Source organism: Rattus rattus, chromosome 18, assembly GCF_011064425.1.
Source record: "Rattus rattus isolate New Zealand chromosome 18, Rrattus_CSIRO_v1, whole genome shotgun sequence".
NCBI classification, from domain to species: domain Eukaryota; kingdom Metazoa; phylum Chordata; class Mammalia; order Rodentia; family Muridae; genus Rattus; species Rattus rattus.
Window position 1 is genome coordinate 41848671 of NC_046171.1, and position 16440 is coordinate 41865110.

General features: G+C 51.9%; 1 long non-coding RNA gene across 1 annotated transcript; it reads left to right on the forward strand.

Annotated features, from left to right (window-relative positions):
- Positions 1–586: 586 nt before the first annotated feature.
- On the forward strand, positions 587–8026 carry LOC116887148. The gene is made up of 4 exons (XR_004386200.1): positions 587–1105; positions 5635–5701; positions 7693–7816; positions 7917–8026. It is a non-coding gene; the product is annotated as an uncharacterized LOC116887148 (long non-coding RNA).
- The last annotated feature ends 8414 nt before the right edge of the window (positions 8027–16440 follow it).

Here is a 16440-nt window from a genome sequence, read left to right on the forward strand (position 1 = left end):
GATTGGGTGTCACGAGTGGTTCCTTGGATACATGGCTATAGAAAGGGATATAAGTTCAATCCAACAGAAGTGGTTCCTTATTACGCCTGGCATCCAGGTCGAGAAGAAATGTTCCAGAGTACACGGATGTGGAAGGTCATTAGCAGAGTTGCTGTTTTCACCCCACCCTGGGAGGAGCTGGTTCTCCCAAGGTCATTGCAAGTTGGCTAGCCAGAAACACTGGAGCTAGATGGGCTTAGGTTGGTTAAAAATGAGGTGCCTGTCCACCCTTAAAGTCAGAAGTGCTCCTCCTCAGATGGTGCACCACCGTCACCGTCGTCATCATCATCATCATCACCATCTTCCTCACCACCACCATCTGCCCAGTAAAAAGATTGAAACAATGATTTAGCTCATAATGCGAAGCAAACCAATGTATTGTGTCACCCATGCACGCTTACATTGTCTTATCTTCACTCTGGAACCAAGTCTTGTGCCTGCATGAAAGCCGAGATGAGACGGAACAAGCAGCCATCTTACCTTTCAAAAGGTTTCAACCCAATTCCGGTTGTCACTGGCTGTGTGGCTTTGGGTGGGTGGTCCTGTTTCTTTGCACCGTCCCTAAAACTCTTGTTAAAGGACCTTCAAAGTCCTTTCCGGGTCTAAGATGTATTATGTGTGGCAGTGGTTTTAATTAGAAGCTAGCCTAGAAATTACCACAGGCTGGTAGAGTGAGCCTGCTCATTCCTGATGTAACCAGCTTTGAACCCACAGTATATGGCTCTCAGGTACCCTCTGAGGACCCTCTGAGGTGCCGGTTCCCCACCCCCACTCTGGCCCCATGGTGGAGGTTTCTCTAACTCCTTCCCACCAGCCCCTTCCCTGATTTATGCTGCTGCTCAGAGCTACAAAGACGGACTAGAACCTTCCCTGCCCTCTCCCTCTTTCAACTGACTTATTCTCAACTGGCTCTAACCCAAGCACTTTGTTCTCCACAGCGTCCTATATGTAAAAATACTCCAGGCCCCACCTCCCCTGCTTGGAACAAGGCATCAGCTTCCAAACTGCTGGCCAGGTCTTTCCCGGTGGGCAGGAAGAAGGCTGCTCTGTGAAGACTGGAGTCTAAGTAAGTACTGAGAAAACAAACCACGGGCTTCAATTTTAAGCTCTGAAAATAGCAAGTGCCCAGGATTCCTGCTGGCCTGAACTATGAGATTTGTCTCCCTCTGCCTATGGAGTGGGGGAGGAAAAGACTTACAGGACCTGAGGCCAAGCAGAGAAGCAAACAAGAACCCAGGCCTCAGGGAGGGGGGGGGCAAGTGAGGAGGGAAGGAGGAGGGGAGAGAGGGAGGGGCAGAAGGAGAGAAGAAGAGGAGAGAGAGAGGGAGAGGGAGGGGGGGGAAGAGGAGAGAAGGAGAGAGGGGGAGAGGGGAAGTAGAGAGGGGAAGGGAGAGGGAGAGGGAGGGGGGGTGAAGGGGAGAGGGAGGGGAGAGGGAGGAGGAAGGGGACGGGGAGGGGAGGGGAGGGGGAGAGAAGGAGGAGGAGGAGGAGAGGGGGGAGGGGAAAGGAGAGAGAGGGAGAAGGAGGAGGGAGACAGAAGGGAGAGTCTCAAGCTCAAACCCTGGGTGGGGGACCTCCTAGGTCTCTGCTTGGCACCATCACCCTGATGGTGGGATGAACTGGCACACAGGGGTTCTGGGCCCAGCTGAGTGTTCCTCCTGATCTGCTCTAGCTTTGAATGCTAAGTTCTGGTCAAAGCTGAAGCAAGTCTCTGAGAAGCTAGCAGCTTCTGTCACAGCTCTGTACACAGCTGATCCTTCTGAACACTGAGCATGAGGTCAGATACCAAGAACAAATGGACTCATGCAAACTAAAGCTCCTGGGAGTCAACTGAATGTCTAAGTGGCCCTGGGCCACTCGAATATGAGCCTTACTGGCATCTTCTCTTGCATGGAGAGAAGTCAACCGTAGGGAGATCCTGGTGTGCAAATACTGGCCATGCAAACCAAGGTGTGTCTGAAGTGGAATGTAATTAACGATTGGCTACTCACCTCCTCCTAGCTCGTCCTCTTCCATATGGGTATGACTAGCCACCACCCTCATTAGACAATGGGGCATAAGTCCTACAGGACAGGGGCTGTATAGTACATCTCCTTTGCTGTGTGTTTGCACAGCTCCTGGGATTAACAGAGCAGCGAGTAGATGCAGAAAAGACTAACATACAGACACGGGAATGCTGGGATCTGGTAGCCCGGGGTTCTCTGATGTAGAGGCCTCAGCATCCGGGAAGTTCAGTGTACTTATTATATTTAGCCAAACAAGGAGGCTTGCAGGAGCAACAGGAGGGGAGCAAACTACAGGCCATAAACAACTGAGAAGAGAGCTACCAGAAGTGGGCATTTCTGCACACGCTGGCTGTTAATGTTCGCAGTTGGGCTATGACAGGCTTTGCTAGCTCTCTGAGCCTTACTCGGGGAAGGTGCAACTCCCATGGAGCTGAGGCCTTGGCTCTTGATCTGGACATGTGACATGTCGTGTCAACAATGCACACTCACCCAGGACCTCACTCGCTCTCTCGCCGCTTCACTCCTCCACTCCACAGTATACGGTGCCCGACCGATACACTTTACAGTACCTGCTTTGCCATGACCTACGTGCAGTATCACCGGAAAGGTCACAAAGCGACGTGCAGCATCGTTGGGGAAGCACAAAGCTATGATGCAGGTTGAGCCAACTGAGCTTAGCGGAGAAACAAATCCAGGTTTCCATGTGCATGCATGAGTCTACATAGATTGGTGCTGGGCCTGCAGCGAGGTCCCTCAAGTTCCTGGTGACTGGACAAATGCCACTTACAACCCTAGTGTTCCACTTACTGCCCTGGGTAACCACTACAATGAGGAGAAAGTCAGAGGGCATGAGGGTCTGGGCTCTTGCTGCTATGACTTTGCAAGAGTCTATCCATGTTGGCCGGGTTGCCCCATGGGCAGTTCCCTATCCCAGTGTCTCCTTCATGGAGACACCTCAGGTTTCTGACTTTCTTCAGGTTCATTGATTTCAGCTTGGGCTTGAGTTCCCACTGTGGCTACCCATCAAAACAGCTAATCAAGGTGCTGCTGAGGAGCCTAGGAGCCAGGACTGAGGAAAGAGGGGGTCAGGGCAGAAGACCCACAGCTGTTTAGTACTATGATGCTTCAAAGAGAGACATTCAGTCTTGAGGATTTCCTCTCTTCTTTTTCTTGCTTCTCTGATGCTATGGGGGATAGAGCTGTGGGAATATTATCACTCCCTAGGGTGCCTCCGCTACCTGACCTCCTTATTTCCCTGCACCCAGGAGCCGGGCAGCTGATCCGAACTACCCTCTAAGAAGTCTTTCTTTGACTGGCCTTGACCTTGTGACCTTCCTCCTTCGGTCTCTGGAGTGGCTGGGGTTAGGAGTGGTAGGTACTGCTACTCCCAGAAAAAAGTCTGAGGCCAGAATATAAGCCGCAGCTGCCCTAAAGTAAAGTCAGTTCAAGCACACGGACACTTGCACAACTTCAAACTAGACAAAAGCCCAGTGCAGAGAGGAGGAAGTGTCCACAACATCTCACCCCTGGTCAAGAAGCCATGTGCAATCAGTACCTGACTGAAAAGCAGGTATAACAACCACTCTCTGGGGCAGACCCTGTGCTCAGGAGCAGTTATCCAACAGACACCATGGTGTGTGTGTGTGTGTGTGTGTGTGTGCGTGCGTGTGTGTGTGTGTGTGTGTGTATGTGTGTGTGTGTATGTGTGTGTGTGTGTGTGTGTGTATGTGTGTGTGTGTGTGTGTGTGTGTGTGTGTGTGTGTGTGTGTGTGTGTGTGTGTGTGTGTGTGTGTGTGTGTGTGTGTGTGTGTGTGTGTGTGTGTGTGTGCATGTGTGTGTGTGTGTGTATGTATGTGTGTGTGTGTGTGTGTGTGTGTGTGTGTGTGTGTGTGTGTGTGTGTATGTGTGTGTGTGTGTGTGTGTGTATGTGTGTGTGTATATGTGTGTGTGTGTGTGTGTATGTATGTGTGTGTATATGTGTGTGTGTGTGTGTGTGTGTGTGTGTGTGTGTGTGTGTGTGTGTGTGTGTGTGTGTGTGTGTGTGTGTGTGTGTGTGATGGGGGAGGGTGCTGTTGTTACAGTTTGGTGTCTTTTGTCTCCTTAGTGCCCGTTTTGTTTTGGATTTGTTTGCTTTTGTTTTTTGAGAGCCAGAGAAGGAACACCACAGCACTGGGTGGAGAGGGAGGTGGGGAGGACCTTGGAGGACTTGGGTAGAGGGGGAAGGGGGGATGGGAGGGGAGGGATGAGCATGTGATAAAAGAATATCACATGAGGAAAATTTAAGAATAACTTTAAAACGCAATTGGAAAAAGTCCCGCCTGTACTTTTTCCTGCACTGAAGGCTTTGGGGCTGAGGAACCCTCTCCACCCTCCAGCCCCACCCTGTGGGTAACTGTCCCAGCCCTGACTGCCCTTGTGGAGACACATCTCAATGTGGCCAAACCAAACCACAGAGTCCCCATTTGGAAGATCTCCCTTCCTAACCACCCTGGCCCCACATCAATAGCAAATGTTGCCTCACAAGTGGCAAGCCATTGCCTGTAGGAACCACCCGGGGCTCACAAACCAAACTCACATAGGAGGAATGAATGTCCCCCCTAGAGAGGAAAGCCACCATCAGAAAAAAGAGGAAAACAAAAGTTCTCAGCCCAAGTTTCCTCCATGGGAGACACCCTGGCCAGGGCTCCTCCTCACAGCTGGAGGCTTCCTTCCCGGGCTGGGCCTCTCATTAGGACCTAATGACCCCCAGCTGTGCCCACTTCTGCCTGGCCTTGTTAACCCCTTGGCTTCCTTGACCAGAAAATATGGGTCAATCAATTCTGCGCAGGACTCACCCATCTAGTCAGGGGGGGTGCATTAAGTGCGTTCTCCTGGGAGCCTTGAGAGTGAGAGGCTAGTTCACCAGTCTCCCCTGAACACTGAGGTGGATGACAGTTCCCACCCTGAGGCCACGCAGCCAGCAAGTGAAGGTGGGGCATACACTTGGCTCTGGGCTCTCTTGGGCATCCTATCGCTTGTTTGGCTGAAGTTAGATCGTTTTCAACGCACAGATTACAAAGATCCCCACCCTTGCCTGATGTACTTCTGTAAGCTTGAAAAACAGAATTCCGGGCTGGAAGTAGGGAGAGTCTAGAAAGGAATTGGCTTTGGACCTACACCAATGTCTTTGAACTTCAGCCACCTTATCTGCAGTGTAGTGCAGGGGAAAGGATATGTCTCCACGCTGGAGACAGAGCTCAGCAGGGAAGGCTTGCCCTAGGATTTATGGCCCAAATCCATCCTCAAAATAGAAGGAAGGAAGGAAGGAAGGAAGGAAGGAAGGAAGGAAGGAAGGAAGGACGGACAGAAGGAAGGAAGGAAGAAAGAAAGGAAAGAAGGAAAGAAGGAAGGAAGTCTCTTGAATGTACTTGAAAACTAAATAGATTCATTTGGGAAAAGTATTATAATTGCAGAGCCTCCTCAAAGGACATTGATGCTCTGTGACCCCTGATGGATTCAAGCACATTGAGTGACATTGGAAGTGTCCTTTGTAAGAAGCAGACTCAGAACTTCTGAAAACTGGAGATTTTTTTTTTTTTTTTAATTTCAGGGATGGTTTATCCTGACTAAATCCTTTATGCCACCTGAGAGAAACCCGGTCGGAAAGAGTACATGTGGTATGTCTCCAAGCAAGTGGCGCTGCCTGGGTCCCGCTTTCCTGGAGGGTCACGCTTTCCTGGGAGGAGGTGTGGGCGTGTCCTGGGTGTTCCTACCTGGGTTCATTGGGGAGGGGCATCCTATTCTGGTGGGAAGGTTCCTCTCATAGTCCTTATCTGTTCTTGGGGTTCTGGGAGGAGCCAGGTAGGCCATTGTCAGAGGTCCCAGACTCATGGGATAAACTCGAACTCGATCTTTGGGCATCGGACTGTATTTCAAGGACTTCTGAGTGTTCCTGATGCGCAGAAATCTTGCTCAGTATCTGTCTAAGAGCTGAACCTTGAAGAAGGAGACATGGAAGACAGCCCACGAGCCACACTAGACCCTAGCGCCAGGTGCAGACGCAGGAGTCACCCACAGCTAGTGACATGGATCCAAACAGGAAAGGGGACATGCGCTTCCTACTGCTTCCTGTGACAAACTGCCATCAACCCATGGTGCCCAACACAAACCCCACACAAGTCACTGTCTTATGATGCTGGTCTGAAGACCAGAGTAGCGCTCACCAATAAGGTGGCAGCTTTCTGCTCCTAGAACTTAGGAGCCAGCCTCCAGAGGCCATACTCATCCTGCTGCCTCAGCTCTGTCTTTAGAACCAATATGGCTGGAAGCCTCTTTTCACTTGCCTTCCTTCTAGCTTTGGCCCTGGTTCCGCTACTCCATTTCAGAACCTTTACGATGAGAGCAGGTCCGTCTAGCCGGTCTTACTTTTCATTGTTAACCCTTAATTTCCCACTGCTGCACGACCAAACATTTATAGGCTCCAGGTTTAAGACGTGGACATCTTATCCTACGGAAGCCTGAATAGGCTGACACGTTTACCTTGATCCCTGAGAGACCTAAATTTTAGTGTTCTTCAGGATCATGGCAGGAACACTCCTGGCCATTGAAATTGAGCCTCTGTTAGATTCTGGTTTATTACTTATGCCCAAGGTAGCTGAGTTTGCTAACCCCCTCACCCCTTCCTGACCCTCACCGACAGACACCACGCATCAAAGAATCTCTCTGCCTTCTTACGTCACTGGATTGGGTATGATGGATGCATTTTTAGATACCTCATTACAAGGTCTGCGACCAGGGGTTTATTGAGACATCCTACTGTGTTCACACATAGAACTAACCTTAGCAAGCTCCTATTAGGTGCCACCAGGCTCTAAGGCCTTCATGCAACCTCTCCTTTAATCTTCACGATGGCACAAGATGGGATAAATCTTCACTTCTACAGTGGCAGTGGAAACCCGGGGCTTAAGTCACCTACATGAGGTCACACAGCGAAGCTGACTGCCTATTTGTTGCCTTTCTTTTCTCAAAGTTTAAACTTTTTTAAAATGCTTAAGCCCTAGTCGCTGACTCTGGTACTACCAAAGAGTAGGCCCTCAGTGAGCATATGTTGACACGGGGCAAGTCAAATCATAGGGGTGTGTGTGTGTGTGTGTGTGTGTGTGTGTGTGTGTGTGTGTGTGTGTGTGCGTGTGCGCGCGCGCGCACTCTAATTCTCATCAGAATCCTCAAGGGAGACGCTATCTGTACCCCCAGGAAACAGACAAGGAGGTTAAAGATGGGGCTAAAGCCCCAGTGACCACAGCTGCATATGAGGTCCCTGTGCTCCTCGCTGTAGCCTGGAGCCCCAGGTTGCAGGCCACGTGTTCTCACAAAGGGCCGGCTGTGTTTTCATCTCTCAGAACAGTCGCCATCATAAAACGTCCTTTGGTTTGAATTCTGTGGTTAACAGATGCTTCTAGTGTGAAGAACCTAATTGTACTGAGCCGGGCATGTGCGGTGTGCACCACTCCGAGAAGATGTTCGTATTCCTCCAGAGGTGGAGCCAGCCTCGGGCACAGCCAAGGGAGGAGGCCCGGATCCTTATGCTCAGGGAGGCATAAACACAGCAATTAAAGCTTAAGCTACCCCAGCAGCCCTCTTAATTACATTCTTCCTTAAATACCGACAGGGCTGACAGGGCCACATGCAGGAAGTGGTCCATGAGGGCCCAGCCTGGAGACAGCACCATTCGAGGGGACGCACGCACGCACGCACGCACGCCCCCAGGAGGACCGTTTCCCTTCGTTATATGGGTCTTTGTGCTTCCCCTTCTCCCTCTGGCTTCCTGTCTGCATCAGGCAGCTAATCCATCTGGGCCACTGTGATGATTAATTAATATTATCAACTCGACAGGCTCTTGAGTCACCTAGCAGATAAACTCTGCACCTGCCTCTGAAGGATTATCTGGATCAGGTACACTGAAGTGGGAGGGCCCATCGTAACGTGGGTGCCGTCAACCCCAGACTAAGAGAACATGAACTGAGCATGCTCCTCCGCGTCTCTCTCTCTCTCTGCTTCCTGACTGCGGGTGTGATGTGACCGGCTGCCTCGTGGTCCTGCCACCATGCCTACACTGTGAGCCGCAGGAAACTCTCTCTTCATTGGGTTGCTGTTGTAAGGTATTTTGTGACAATAATGAAAAGTAAAAATAAATAAATAAACGATAGAGCCACCGCGGTGCCTCACTTTGTGTCACTTCTTTGGAACCGAAACTGGAGAGACAGCGCGCAAGGGCAAGCCCTCCCCAGGCGTGAGATCTGCGAGAGAGCACCGCCTCTGTCGGAATGCACACGGAGAACGAGCGTTTGCAGGTTCTTGATGAGACACCAACCATCTCCATTCTCATCCCTACTCCTCTCCACACCTGTCTCCCTCCTGATCTCCTTCCTCCGTTCCTCAGTCTCCGCCTCTGACTCTACCTTCTCTACCCTCAACTCCACAGCCTCTCTACTTCCACGTCCCCCTCTGTCCGCCGTCTCACCCCCTCCATCTCACCCCCTCCGTCCTCCATCTCACCCCTCCATCTCCCCCCCTCCGTCCTCCATTTCACCCCCTCCATCCTCCATCCCCCCCCTCCATCCTCCCTCTCCCCCCTCCATCCTCCATCTCCCCCCCTCCCATCTCACCCCTCCATCCTCCATCTCACCTCCCCCCCCCCACCTCACCCCTCCATCCTCCATCTCACCCCCCTCCATTCTCCATCTCACCCTCCATCCTCCATCTCACCCTCCATCCTCCATCTCACCCTCCATCCTCCATCTCACCCTCCATTCTCCATCTCACCCTCCATCCTCCATCTCACCCCTCCATCTCACCCCCAGTCTTCCATCTCACCCTCCATCCTCCATCTCACCCCCTCCATCCTCCATCTCACCCCTCCATCCTCCATCTCACCCTCCATTCTCCATCTCACCCCTCCATCCTCCATCTCACCCCTCCATTCTCCATTCTCCATCTCACCCCTCCATCCTCCATCTCACCCCTCCATCCTCCATCTCACCCCTCCATCCTCCATCCTCCATCTCACCCCTCCATCTCACCCCTCCATCTCACCCCCTCCATCTCACCCCCTCCATCCTCCATCTCACCCCCCTCCATCTCACCCTCCATCCTCCATCTCACCCCCTCCATCTCACCCTCCATCCTCCATCTCACCCCTCCATCCTCCATCTTACCCCCTCCATTTCACCCTCCATTCTCCATCTCACCCTCCATCCTCCATCTCACCCCCTCCATCTCACCCCTCCCGTCCTCCATCTCACCCTCCATCCTCCATCTCACCCCCATCCTCCATCTCACCCTCCATCCTCCATCCACCCCTCCATCCATCCCACCCCTCCATCCTCCATCCCACCCCTCCATCCCCTCCATCCTCCATCCCCCCCTCCATCCTCCATCCCACCCTCCATCCCCCCTCCATCCCCCCCTCCATCCTCCATCTCCCCCTCCATCCTCCATCTCACCCCCTCCATCTCACCCCTCCATCCTCCATCTCACCCCTCCATCCTCCATCTCACCCCCTCCATCTCACCCCTCCATCCTCCATCTCACCCCTCCATCCTCCATCTCACCCCTCCATCTCACCCCTCCATCCATCTCACCCCTCCATCTCCCCCTCCATCTCACCCTCCATCCTCATCTCCCCCTCCATCCTCCATCTCACCCCTCCACTCTCCATCTCACCCCCTCCATCCTCCATCTCACCCCCTCCATCTCACCCCTCCATCCTCCATCTCCACCCTCCATCCTCCATCCACCCCTCCATCTCACCCTCCATCTCACCCCCTCCATCCCCATCTCCCCCCTCCATCTCACCCCTCCATCTCACCCTCCATCCTCCATCTTACCCCTCCATTTCACCCCCTCCATTCTCCATCTCCCCCTCCATCCTCCTCCATCTCCCCCCTCCATCCTCCCTCTCACCCCCTCCATCCTCCACCTCCCCCCTCCATCTCACCCCCTCCATCCTCCATCTCACCCCTCCATCTCACCCTCCATCCTCCATCTCCACCCCTCCATCCTCCATCTCACCTCCATCTCACCCCCTCCATCTCACCCCCCTCCATCCTCCATCTCACCCTCCATCTCACCCCCCTCCATCTCACCCCTCCATCCTCCATCTCACCCCTCCATTTCACCCCCCTCCATTCTCCATCTCACCCCCCTCCATCCTCCATCTCCCCCCTCCATCCTCCATCTCACCCCCTCCATTTCACCCCCTCCATTCTCCATCTCACCCTCCGTCCTCCATCTCACCCCCCCTCCGTCCTCCATCTCACCCCCTCCCGTCCTCCATCTCACCCCTCCATCCTCCATCTCACCCCTCCATCCTCCATCTCACCCCTCCATCCTCCATCTCACCCTCCGTCCTCCATCTCACCCCCCCGCCCTCCTCTCACCCCCTCCGTCCTCCATCTCACCCCCTCCGTCCTCCATCTCACCCCCTCTCCGTCCTCCATCTCACCCCCTCCGTCCTCCATCTCACCGAGGGAAGAAGTGGGTTAGAGTCAGCAGGATGGGAGTGAGGGGAAAGGGAGCTTTCCTTGTTTAGTGATGTGACCAAGCAGGGCTCTGTGTGTGTGTGTGTGTGTGTGTGTGTGTGTGTGTGTGTGTGTGTGTCTCCGCTCTCATCGCTCTATCTTCCTCCTGTCTCATCTGTATCTTCATCCAACCTCCATTTTCTTTATCCTCCTCCCTGTCCCCATCTCCTCTTCCCTCCCCCATCTCCATATCTTCCATCCCCGTCCCCTCTCCATTCCTCTCCGTCGCCCAACTCTAGCTCTGTGATCCTCACCTCTGTCTCTGTCCCTGTCTTCTCTAACCTCATCTCCATCTCCCTCCCTATCCCCATCGGCCTTGGACACACATCTGATGGTCCATTTGTGCCTTGCAACGACCACCTTGCAAGGTAAGAAATGTTCCCAGAGTAGACTTCGCAGGTGGGGAAACTCACTCCTGAGGAAGTTGAAATAATTTACCTGGTGTCTTCGTGTCACCAGTGCTATGACGAAACACCAGGATCAAAGCAACCCGGGGAGAAAGGGTTTGTTTGGCTTTCTTACTCGCAAGATCGTCATGGAAGGAAATCAGAACACAAACTCAAACAGGGCAGGCACCGGGAGGCAAGAGTTGATGCAGAGGCCACAGAGGAGTGCTGCTTACAGCTTGTTCCTCGTGGCTTGTGTGGTGGCTATTGCCAGCTGTCAACCTTGCTGTATCTGGAATGAACTACCTGGTGAGGGGAAGGGGGCACACTTGGGATCCAGATCTTGAGGCTGGAAGACACAGGTATTCCCAGGAGATGAGCCACGTAGATCTCTTAGTTCAAGGCCAACCTGGGGCAGAGCAAGTTAGAGCTGAGGAACACCTCAGGTCCGGGTGTGGACATACACCTTTAATCTAGGACGTATCTTCTGCTGGTGGCCTACATAAGGACAATGGGAGGCTCTCTTCTTTGCCTGCTGGCCCTTACTTGCCTGTAGTAAGATGGAATCTATTTCTTCAGGATTCCAGCTTATACAGAAGGCGAGCTGAAACACCTAACCTCACGGAACTGAGCACCTACTAGGATCTCGGACTTCCCGTTGTTAGGAACAGCTGCCCACTGTTGGGTTAGCCGGTCTGAAGTCTGTAAGTCATCCCAGTAAGTCCCTTCAATATATAGAGGCATTCCATACCTTCTGCGACTCTAGACAGCCCTGACTGATACAGTTCGCTCAGCCTGCTTTTCTTACAGCACCCAGGACCACCTGCCCTCGGGTGGCCCCACCCACAGTGGGCTGGGCCGCCCGCCATAATCACTAATTAACAACATTCCCTACAGGCTTGCCTGCAGCCCAATCTTATGGAGGTATTTTTTTTTTCTCAAGTGAGGCTTCCTCCTTTCCAGGGACCCCAGCTTGTGTCAAGGTGACATAAAATTACCCAGCATACTCAGGGAACATGGTTGTGGTGGGCAGAACCAGGAGAAGACATACGTCATTTGACGTTCTTTCCCAGGACACTTAAGTCTCTTAGGCCTTGACTATGATTCTATGGTACACAGCATGGAGGAAGCCAACTGTTGAGTGTGGCTCTCACCAAAACAGCCTAGACATCATCAAGAGAAAGGAGAGCAGGACTTACAAACTGACCACCTCTCAATCAAACGATTCTAATGGATTCCTTAATATTTGATTCATTTTGCTGTATGCTTCTAAAATATAACATTCATTTTTTAATCTTATGAGCATTGGTTGGTGTTTTGCCTGCATGCGTGTCTGTGTGAGGGTGTTGGATTGCCTGGAACTGGAGTTACAGACAGTTGTGAGCTGCCATGTGGGTGTTGGGGATTGAACACCGGTCTTCTGGAAAAGCAGTCAGTGCTCTTAACTGCCCAGCCATCTCTCCAGCCCCCTTTATAGAGTAAACATTTATCAATCACGCGTGGAGAGAGGGTCTGCAGATATGACACCTGGAAGAAGGGTTTGCTCAGAGCTTGCTGGAAGGTTAGACAGACTTCTGGGCACCCTCATGTTATCTGTGGCCTTGCTTCTATCTCGGCAAGGACGTTAACCAGCATTATGCTGGGGTCTGGTAGGGCCAGGCCCCTACCAGACCAGTGGCTCCTATTTCAAGGCAGACCTCTCTGCTGACTCTGGCCGTGCAGTCCACAGAGGTGTGTGTGGCTTGTCCCTACTCCAGCTTCTTGTCTAAGGCAGGTCCCTGTCTGTGTTGCCGGCCTGCAGGGTAGGCAGTGAGCAGGTGTTAGAATTTCTCCTTCGGAGGTCCGATGTCTCTGCCTATTGGGAACAGGAACCAGTGGGCACCCGAGAGTTCCCAGCCTTGGGAATATCTTGCTGAGCCTTTGGAAACAGGCTGGCTCTGAAGGCTGGCAGATAGCCCTCCCCTCCCCCCAGGAGTGCTCAAATCTCAAGCACAGCAGAGTAATCTTCCATGTGCTTGTGCAATCTCACTGTGACTAGGTCTGCGTGTGCGGTTTGGAGCCAAGGAGGCCAGACGTTTCTTCTGGGGTGATGGAGTCCCTCTGGAATTCTGGGAGATGAGGAAGCACAGCTGTGAGGTTAGGCTGCTCGCCCTGAGGCCATGCAGTCCAAGCTGGTGGGGTGAGGGGGAGGAGACTGGAGCCAGACCGGATGGACAGGTTGCCAGCCAGAGACTTCCTTGTGTGGCATGTGACAACCCGATTGCTCTAGGTGACGCTGGAATGTCTCTTGAGTCTTCCACCCTTATCCACGCTTGTCCTTTGATGCCCACTTGACCCTTACCTTACCTTAGGTGTGGACTTAGAGGTTTCCCCGTACAGAGGGAAACACCTTTGTAACTCTCCTTTTAAAATACATTACGTTGGTGAGAAGAGACTCTCATTGTCGGTGTGTTGTGAACTGGTTGGCCCATTGGACGTCAGCTGGGCCAACTTCTGTCAAAATTACCTATGGGTGTTTCTTTTGGTTCAGCAATTCAATTTGGGCGCTGGTCCTCCAGAACTCCTGGGCCATGTATGAGCCAACACAGGGATAAGACTGTTGCAGTGTTGCTGACAACAACAGCTGGTTGGAGGTAACTCAGTGTCACTCTGGGCAGGGGAGTCTGGGTTAAGTCAATTACAATGTAGCAATACAGCAGACTCCTGCCAGGTGTGGCGTCTCGGAGCATCTAGGGCAGGAGTGGTTTCTATTTTTATATTTTACCTTGCATTATTTTCCCCTAGCTGGTTTTATATGAGTATAAACCACTTGAATCCCGCATTTCTCATTTTCTTATCTAAGTATGTCAAATTATAAAAGTACATTTGCAGGTGTCTTTGATATGAGCGTTTTCTCTGTATTTTCCCATGCATTTTTTATGATTATTGTTTTAATAGCTGTATAATATTCCTTTGTTTGGGTCAGGCACTTCCCGATTATGGCTTCTAAGATGTTAGCAGGGAGAAGTTGAGGCTATGAGGACAGTGTCGCCACTGCACCTGCCATTTGGAGGTCACATAGCGCTTAAGCAGTGTGGTGACCTCATTACCTCCTGCTTCTAGTCCCCAACACCCTTCTCCCATTGTATTATCTGATCCAGTCTTAGGAGTCAAAGCCACTCTACCACCCTGCCTTTAAAACTATCTTCATACGAGAAATAATACACTCCTTCCACAAGTTACAGCCGTATATAAAGTGAATTACTGACAGCAAAACCCTCTTGCCATCCTTCCCCAGACTCAGCCATTGTAATGGGTCTCCTAAAGTCTAGATCACAGCTGCTCACCTTGGCTAGAAAGAGGGATGTGAGATTGACGGTGCGGTCATCTGAGACCTGAGGCCACTTCCTCCACTACTTTGACGGGTCACAGAAACAGTAGTTCTCTGGGTGCCATGTTGTTCTGGCGTCTTATTTCAACCCCTTCCTATGTCCTGCCAGAGTACATCCTAGGCCTGGCATTTCTAAAGACCAGCTTGGCTCAGGTCTCCACCCGGCCCACTCTATTGAAAGGGCGAAGCGCCTTGGTCTGGACATTTCGGCAACCCACTTTTCTTGCTGGGGTTTCTGCTGCTTGAAGCACACGACGTCCCAAATATGCCCCCTCCTCACTCTCTCCTGGGCCTGAATTAGCCTTAGTCACCTGAGTTATGCTGCGCTAGAAAGCCCTGTTTGGTTAGTGACTTCTGCTGGCCCGGCTCTCATTCTATTGTGTTCCACTCCTCCGTGGCACTCAGCCAGGGCTGGGCCTGAACACTTCAGTTCGGCCCCTTTAGCCCAACTTACAGCAATCCAAGACAGGCGCCGAGTTCTTCTCTTCAGACACAGGGAGGCACATTTGCTGCACCAATTCTCGGAGGAGGTAAAAGCAGCTGAGCCCTTAGCGTGTGCCAGACAGTGGGCAGAACCTCACGCATGCGCACAACTCCGTCAGGGTTCATGCCAGGGATTGGATCCCCTGGAATCCCATGGAGTTACAATGTTAATGCTGGAAATCAAAGTAAGTCCTCTGGAAGAGCAGCCAGTGCTTTTACCCCTGAGCCATCTCTCCAGGACCAACTTCTATATTCTTCGTCTTTTATTGAATTTTGTTTTATGTGCATAGGTGTGAGGGTGTTAGATCTCCTGGAACTGGAGTTACAGACAGTTGTGAGCTGCCATGTGGGTGCTGGGAACTGATCCTGGGTCCTCTGGAAGCCAGTGTTCTTAAACGGCTGACCATGGTTCCAGCTCTCTACGTCCTTGATAAGGAAAATCGTGAGGAAATTCTTCCTCCAGCCCCAAAAGTGTGTCGGCTTCATCCCTCTCTCCACTGGGGTGGGTCTCACGACTGTTCCCTCTTTGCTACTATGCCTACTTCCGGCTGAGTCGAGAGATGCCCAGAGCATCGTGGGCTGTTCCCCACCAGACCCAGCTGCCTTCCTCGTCCTCCATGTTTCCCAGGAGTGGCTGCGTGTTCCGCAGCTCCGTTACCAGCCAGGAATTCCATTTTCCTCTACTTTTGGACACCAAGCTGCAGCTCCGCGGAGCACAATTCAATGGTGTGTGTCCAGTGAGCCTTTGATGGCTACAAGCCTTGCCCAGACTATCAGAGTAGGAATTGTTGTAGAGACTCAGATTTTCCTTTTAAATCAGATGTGGAGGTGGGGCCAGTCAACCAACATGGGTCTACACAGGGACATCACACATAGTACATATCACAGTCAGGGCTGGGGCCAAGTCATGGTTCTCTCTTGGGGCTGTCACAAGGTCTGGCTACTGCCACTCAGACTTAGTGAGCTTTAAAGGGCTCTAAACTCACTGTTGGCTGCGTTTTAGCCTGGCTTAGAGACCTCAGTGTCGAAGCAACTGACATCAGAGGTCTCATCTTTTGGAATAGAATCAGGGTGCACGGGGTGAAAATGTCTCTCCAAGTTGGATGCCAAAGAGGCTAAGGAATTTCCCTTTGTAAGGGTTCAGTAATGGAAGAGAAACTGACCGAAAGTGGGGCTTATCCTGCCTTTTCAGGCAGCTCATCCCAAGGGTCTGACTTGCAAATCTACCTCTTTAAAGTGAAATCCAAATCACCCTATGTCTTGGGACCTTTAAACCAGTTCCTGGGTTTTTGGTTTTTTTTTTCCCCCAAAGTGCAGTTAACTTTTATAATGTAGGAATTAAAGAAATTAATTTATCTAAACAACCAAGGCTAGCTTTATTTTACAATGTTGTTCCTTCCCACAGCTCAGCGAGGCCAGGCGGGGTCAGCATCCATGCAGTTAATGTTGGCTCTGTGTTGTCTGCTGTCCAGTGTGTGGGAGGGAGGGCCCTGATGATGGCCCCTGGTTACTCACTGGACGCACAGGAGGATCACCTCTTTAGGCCCAGTCACCCCACAAAAGCAGAGTCCCATCCCTGCCTTCACATTTCACCTCTG